The 6,329-nt window shown below is 35.1% G+C and overlaps 1 non-coding gene across 1 annotated transcript; it reads left to right on the forward strand.

The window, feature by feature from the left end:
- Positions 1 to 1,245: 1,245 nt before the first annotated feature.
- LOC143393257 (small nucleolar RNA SNORA13) lies at positions 1,246 to 1,377 on the forward strand. Its single transcript, XR_013090555.1, has one exon. It is a non-coding gene; the product is annotated as a small nucleolar RNA SNORA13 (small nucleolar RNA).
- Positions 1,378 to 6,329: the final 4,952 nt, after the last annotated feature.

Consider the following 6,329-nt stretch of genomic DNA (forward strand, 5'->3'; position numbering starts at 1 on the left):
ATGTAAGATAAATTATATAAGTCATTTTATGTGAAGAGTTAAATGCCAAATCTGTATACCAAAATTTTGACATTTGTTTTTTCTGGGTAGGTTTTGAATAACTTCCTTACATTTCCTTCCTCAGTTTTGTACAATTAACATTTAGTATTTTTAGTATCAATTTAAAATATATATATATATAAATCTGAAGGACTTTACTTGGTCAGAGTCTCTGGACTGGAATTCAATGACATCACCTCCTCACAACCAGTTGGGCTGAAGAAAACACCTGAAATGAGTGGAGTTTGGCAGATTCTCTTTCCTTCAATTGGGACTTCAATCTGTTCTGTGCTGTGCTGTGCTAAAGATGGAGGCTGGGTAGACCTGTAGTTCTCCGGGTATGCACATGCCAAAAGGAAGGGTCTGAAAGAGGAAGAAAAGGAAGGAAATGATTGGAGAGAAGCAGAAATGAGGAACAGCAGAGTAACCTGAGCCCTGATTCCAGATGCCATAAACTCTACCCCATGAAATATCCATATCTTTCCATTAATTCCCCTTTTGGATTAAACTGTTCTGAGTCAGTTTTATTTTCTATACACTTAAAATATCCTAGACTAAAACTGTATATGATAGTTACTAAATATATTTGATTTATATATGACTGAAATTTGGCTTAATGAGAATGATTGAACTTGAGAGTTCAGAGGACATTCTAGGAAAAGGCTGGACTGCTTTATTCTTCATAAAAGACTCAAAATAACATTACTGACTTTCATTCATCTTCTGTTTGGTTATCTCTATTAAGCAAGTATTCTCTCCACTGAGAACTCTTTACCTTTTAGTTTCATTCTCCTGTTCTTCCTACCAGTGTTTCAAAAAGTGAATATTTTTGTAGCATTCCCTTCAAATTTTCTATGCCTTGAATAATATTGGTTAATTGCTCTGTAATTTCAGGCCTTACTCATTTTACTTCTGACCCTCCATCATCTTGCTTACTATAAATAATAAACACAAGCATGGATTCTGTGTGATGTGTCCAGGCCATGTCTTATCCCATAATGCTTAATATACTGTAAAAGAATCTAGAGTTTTAGCCACAGAATTACCTCATTAATAAATTATGTGATCATGAGAGAATTCCTTAACTTTTCTGAACATTGGTTTCATCATTGGTAAAATAGTTGCAACCTCCATTTAACAGGGTTGTTATTATGCTTTGGATAAAGGTTCAGAATAACAATGGTCAATTTAAATATCAATAAACATAGCCTTTTTGTTGGCATGCTCACTTTTTGAAACTAGTAATTATGGGGTCAAAGAGGCATAAATCAATGCTTATCAGGCTTTTCCTGCCCTTAAATTTGATATTTTAATGTAGGAGTTGTGTAAGTAAAAAATAAATAAATAAATATTAAGCTTATTAATACTATTTATTAAATATAATTTGATAATTTTATGGATATTTATGAAGTTGTAATATTGTTAAACATATGTAAGATTCTTTTCCTGAATTATTACATGTGCCATGCATAGTAATAGGTAGATGCAACTAATCCTGTTTTTACAGATAAGGAAATTAAGGTTCAGAAAGGTTAAATAATTTACTGAAAGTCAGATAGAAAATGAGTGTCAAAGTCACTATTGTAACTGGATTTATTCAGCTACAAAGTTATCATTCTTTCGTTACAGTGCCTTGCCCCTGAGAAAGAACACTGTTAATGCCATATTATAATGATTGAAACTAATTCACTTTGATTTTTATTTTTTGGCAACATGTAAAAGCAGAAAAAAAAATCAGAGTCATATTTCATCAGTAGCTTCCTTGTGGTTATGTTTAAAAATGAAAATCAGAGCAGTGACCTTCAATCATCTTTCTTTTCCCAGTGTGCTGATTATCTTCCATCTGTTCTTCTGGAGGAGCACACCCTCCTGTACCCACCCTGCTGTATCTGGGAGACCAACCTGCAAGGCTACACCAATAAGTCTCTAACCTGACCTATTGTTGGATTCAACCAATGGAGAGCCCCAGTAGGAAGCAGTGGGAAAGATAGCCAATGAGAGGGAGTTACTTTTTAATTATTTTAGCACTTGGTCCTTAGCTCCTTTCTAACCCCAGGGTAGACTGTACAAATCCACTCTGAGCACATCTTGATAAATAGTTATTTTATTAAAACATCTCAAAATAATAATAATTAAATTTATTCTAGGACCTTGTCATTTGTTTTATTTTGTGACGCTTTCTCATATACTTGATACAAAACAGGGGACTTGACACACTAAATATATGTGAAAAAATGTATAAACTCTAAAAAAGAACAAAGTGACTTCATTAGAATAAAATGATATATTTGCTTTTTTCTTATAGAAGACACACTAGCTGGTGCAACAACTATAGGTGTCTGATAATTCCAAAATAGTTTCTTCTTCAACAGATATCATTATGCCAAATAGAAAAACAAGTTTTTTATCCAGGCTTATTTTCTCTTTTATAAGCAAAGGCATCTTGGAACCCCATGAAAGCTGAGAAGACTCCGTCATATAGCCAGACTCCCTGCCTGGGAAACTGAAGGTAATCCAAAATGAGGTTCCAGGAGGTTCGCCCAGAAGCTGTGTGGTCACTCTGGTCTGGCAGAGAATGAAAGCCCTGGAAGCTTAGAACTGCACTCCCAAACAGCAGTCTTTCAGCTGGGATTAAAATGTTAGCCAACTTTGGACCAGATGTATTCTGAAAATAAATAAATTTCCCAAGAAGAACCATCAGTAACACAAATATAAATTCAAGGCTAGAATTTGTCTTGAACAAAGGGAAACCACTCTCTTCTCAGATAGCACTTCTGTTTTGTTGACTGAGGTATCTCAGCCATTAGAAATGTGGTCTACTTATCTCCTAGGAATAATTCATGGCGTGCTTAATTTTATTTTACTCTGTATACAATCTTCTCCTCTCATAGTTTAAGTAAGAAAGAGGCAAAAATTATGCCTTTTAGACAGCCTAAAAGCTAACTATCTGAGAATTTTCATTCATCAACTCTTATGCTTTAAAGAAGGCACAGGAATTCTCAAACCATTTACTAACTCAATGATCACTTCAGATCACTCAATACAACATAGCAGGTACTGCTGACATACCAATAAAAGGCATTTGATAAATTGCTATTGTGATGCAACTATGAAATCAATTTGCTTTTGGATACTAGGGGCTATATTCTCCCTCTCTAGAATTTCTGTAAGAAGTATGTTTTAGCATTCCAAATTATAAATTAATAAATGGAAACTCTGAGGAGTAAGGCTACTTGCTTAAGGTTTCACATAGAAGAATGAGTAAAATGAGAAACCTGACCTACTTATTTCTACCAAAATATTAATTTCACCAGGGAAAAGTAGCCTCTGATTTTCCCCCAAGATCTATCAGAATTCACAAAGCAACATATAGGGCATATCATCAAATGGAATGGATTGTGATCTGGACACATGAAGGGCTAGGGAACATCTGGTTTTGTTTTGTTTTAATTCTGTTATTTCTATACATGCTATCTTGTTATTGAAATATATATATATATATATATATATATATATATATATATATATATATGAAAAACAACTATTTTATTGGATTTTTGGTTCTGAATCATAGTTGTTCATATACTTAGTGTGACATTGATGTTTTGATTCTGAATCGTATTTGTTCATATTCCTAGTGTTATATTGATGCCTGGAACCAGCACCAGATATTCTGAATTGATTTCAACTAGTTAACTTTTGAGAAGTTCCCCATATAACTTTAATTTATAACCAGGATTGAAAATTCTTTCTGTATAAGTATGGTGGAAAGAAAGGAGCATTAGAGAAGACAGAAGGTAGGAGAGGAGGCAATGAAAAATAATAGTAGAGAGAGAAGAAGGAAGGAAGGAAGGAAGAACAGAGATTTTTCTCTGAGAAGCTGAAACACATTGAATGATTACAAGTATCAAGAGTTAGTGAAGACCAAATGCCGAAAACATCATTATGTGTCATCTGTACAAAAATTAATTCAGAATGTGAACATCTTGAATTAAGAAAAAAAAGTCAAAGTCTTCATCTTCAAGACACATTTTTTATATGAAATTACTACATATACACCTGCTACTTAAGACTCTTTTTCTTCCTGAGTCTGGATTCTATAAGTAAATATTTGCATTATTAGTACATTTACTTATGCAGTTCAACACTGTTAACACAACACAATGTGGGGCAACTGGCATCACTGTGAGTATACCAAGGTTCATCTCCTGGTCTTGCTCTACCCAGCAGTGTTCCCCTTTATTATGCTCTATTTCTCATTCCTTGAACAGACTATGTCAAACTTCTATGAAGCCTACAAATCTCTGTTTCCCCCACCAATTTTCTTGCACTGATCAAATGCCTCTGACTCACACATCCTTGATCCAAGCTAGACCACCTCAACAGATCTTTCACCATGGGTTCCATCTTCCCAGTTTGTGCTCTGGCCAGTACCTGCCCTTTTTTTCTCTTTATTTCTTCCAGGTGCATTTGCTGTTCTCTTCCTCAATATCTCAAGCAGCCTTCATTTGTAAACCTACATCCTGATTATTTATGCTGTCTTTGGAATTTAGCAACATTGAATATCAACATAGATTAATCTCTCCTGTGTTTTCAACCTCTCTTTTTAGTACTCTTTCCACAAGCACTAGACAATGCCGAGCCTTTATTTTCACTTAAATGAAACAAAAACGTTTTGGGCTTATATTTTCCAACCAGCTGCTGATTTATTTGCTTTCATCCCATATAACCTAAATTTTCAGAGACATCTGCATCTTGATTTTTTTTTCTCTTCCCCTCTCTTCCAATCTTATCTGCTAATTCAAAGTGGATTCTACTTCCATCCCTCTGTCAGGAGGGGTCCCTCTGTGACATGTTGCTAAACACAGTGGGCATTTTTTTCCTTATCTTGTTTGATTGTCCACCAGAATTCAGCTTGATGCCTATGATTTTCTTTTTTTTTCCTTTTTTTATTAGTTGTTCAAAACATTACAAAGCTCTTGAAATATCATAATTCATACATTTGATTCAAGCAGATTATGAACTCCCATTTTTACTCCGTATACAGATTGCAGAATCACATCTGTTACACATCCACTTTTTTACATACTGCCATACTAGTGTCTGTTGTATTCTGCTATCTTTCCTATCCTCTATTATCCCCCCTCCCCTCCCCTCCCCTCTCCTCCCATCTTCTCTCTCTACCCCATCTACTGTAATCCATTTCTCTCTCTTGTTTTTTTTCCCTTTCCCCTCACTTCCTCTTATATGTAATTTTGTATAACAATGAGGGTCTCCTTCCTTTACCATGCAATTTCCCTTCTCTCTCCCTTTCCCTGCCCCCTCTCCTCCGTCCCTGTTTAATGGTGATCTTCTTCTCACGCTCTTCCTCCATATTCTGTTCTTAGTTCCTCTCCTTATATCAAAGATGACATTTGGCATTTGTTTTTTATGGATTGGCTAGCTCCATTTATCATAATCTGCTCTAGTGCCATCCATTTCCCGGCAAATTCCATGATTTTGTCATTTTTCAGTGCAGAGTAATACGCCATTGTGTCTAAATGCCACATTTTTTTTTATCCATTCATCTATTGAAGGGCATCTAGGTTGGTTCCACAGTCTAGCTATTGTGAATTGTGCTGCTATGAACATCGATGTAGCAGTATTCCTGAAGACCTTAAAAGAGCGTACCATAGGGATACTGCCTATGTTTTTCTTAAAACTTTTATCCCTTAACTTTTGTTGTAGTTCTTGTTCCTTGATTTTCCCCACTTGTTTATTTTTATTTATTTATTTTTTTGCATTTCTCCACCATTCATATTCATCCTATAACCTATGATCATGAGTACAGGCTGTGGAGCTAACCTCAACTCAAACATTCAGCTTTAAGTCCTACCACCAGAGCCAGCATAAGTCACTGTAAAAATGCCGACAATAACAAATTCACCATAGAGCTCTTTAGAAAGCAATAACTCTCCACTGTCTTCAGAACTCCCGTCTCACTTGGTGTTTTTTATGGAACTCTTCCATGATTCCTGGCACCGTATCATAGTGTAGTTGCATGTTTTTTTTGCTAGTATTTTTTCAAGTTTGTAATTAAATATTGATTATTTGCTGAGCATCTTTGTCTTCTCTTCAATTGTAACTTTATCACTTTTTCTAATGTTCAGTTTGAATATCTATAATATAAATATTTAAACAATATGGTTAAAGAAGTGAGCGATCTTTGCAAGATAAGGTGGCAACCTAAAAGAAGTCGGATCCCATGGATGCATCTTAGGGGCATAGTGTCAAGAAAACGTGCCCTCGCC

Source organism: Callospermophilus lateralis, chromosome 2 (assembly GCF_048772815.1).
Source record: "Callospermophilus lateralis isolate mCalLat2 chromosome 2, mCalLat2.hap1, whole genome shotgun sequence".
In the NCBI taxonomy this organism is placed as follows: Eukaryota; Metazoa; Chordata; class Mammalia; order Rodentia; family Sciuridae; genus Callospermophilus; species Callospermophilus lateralis.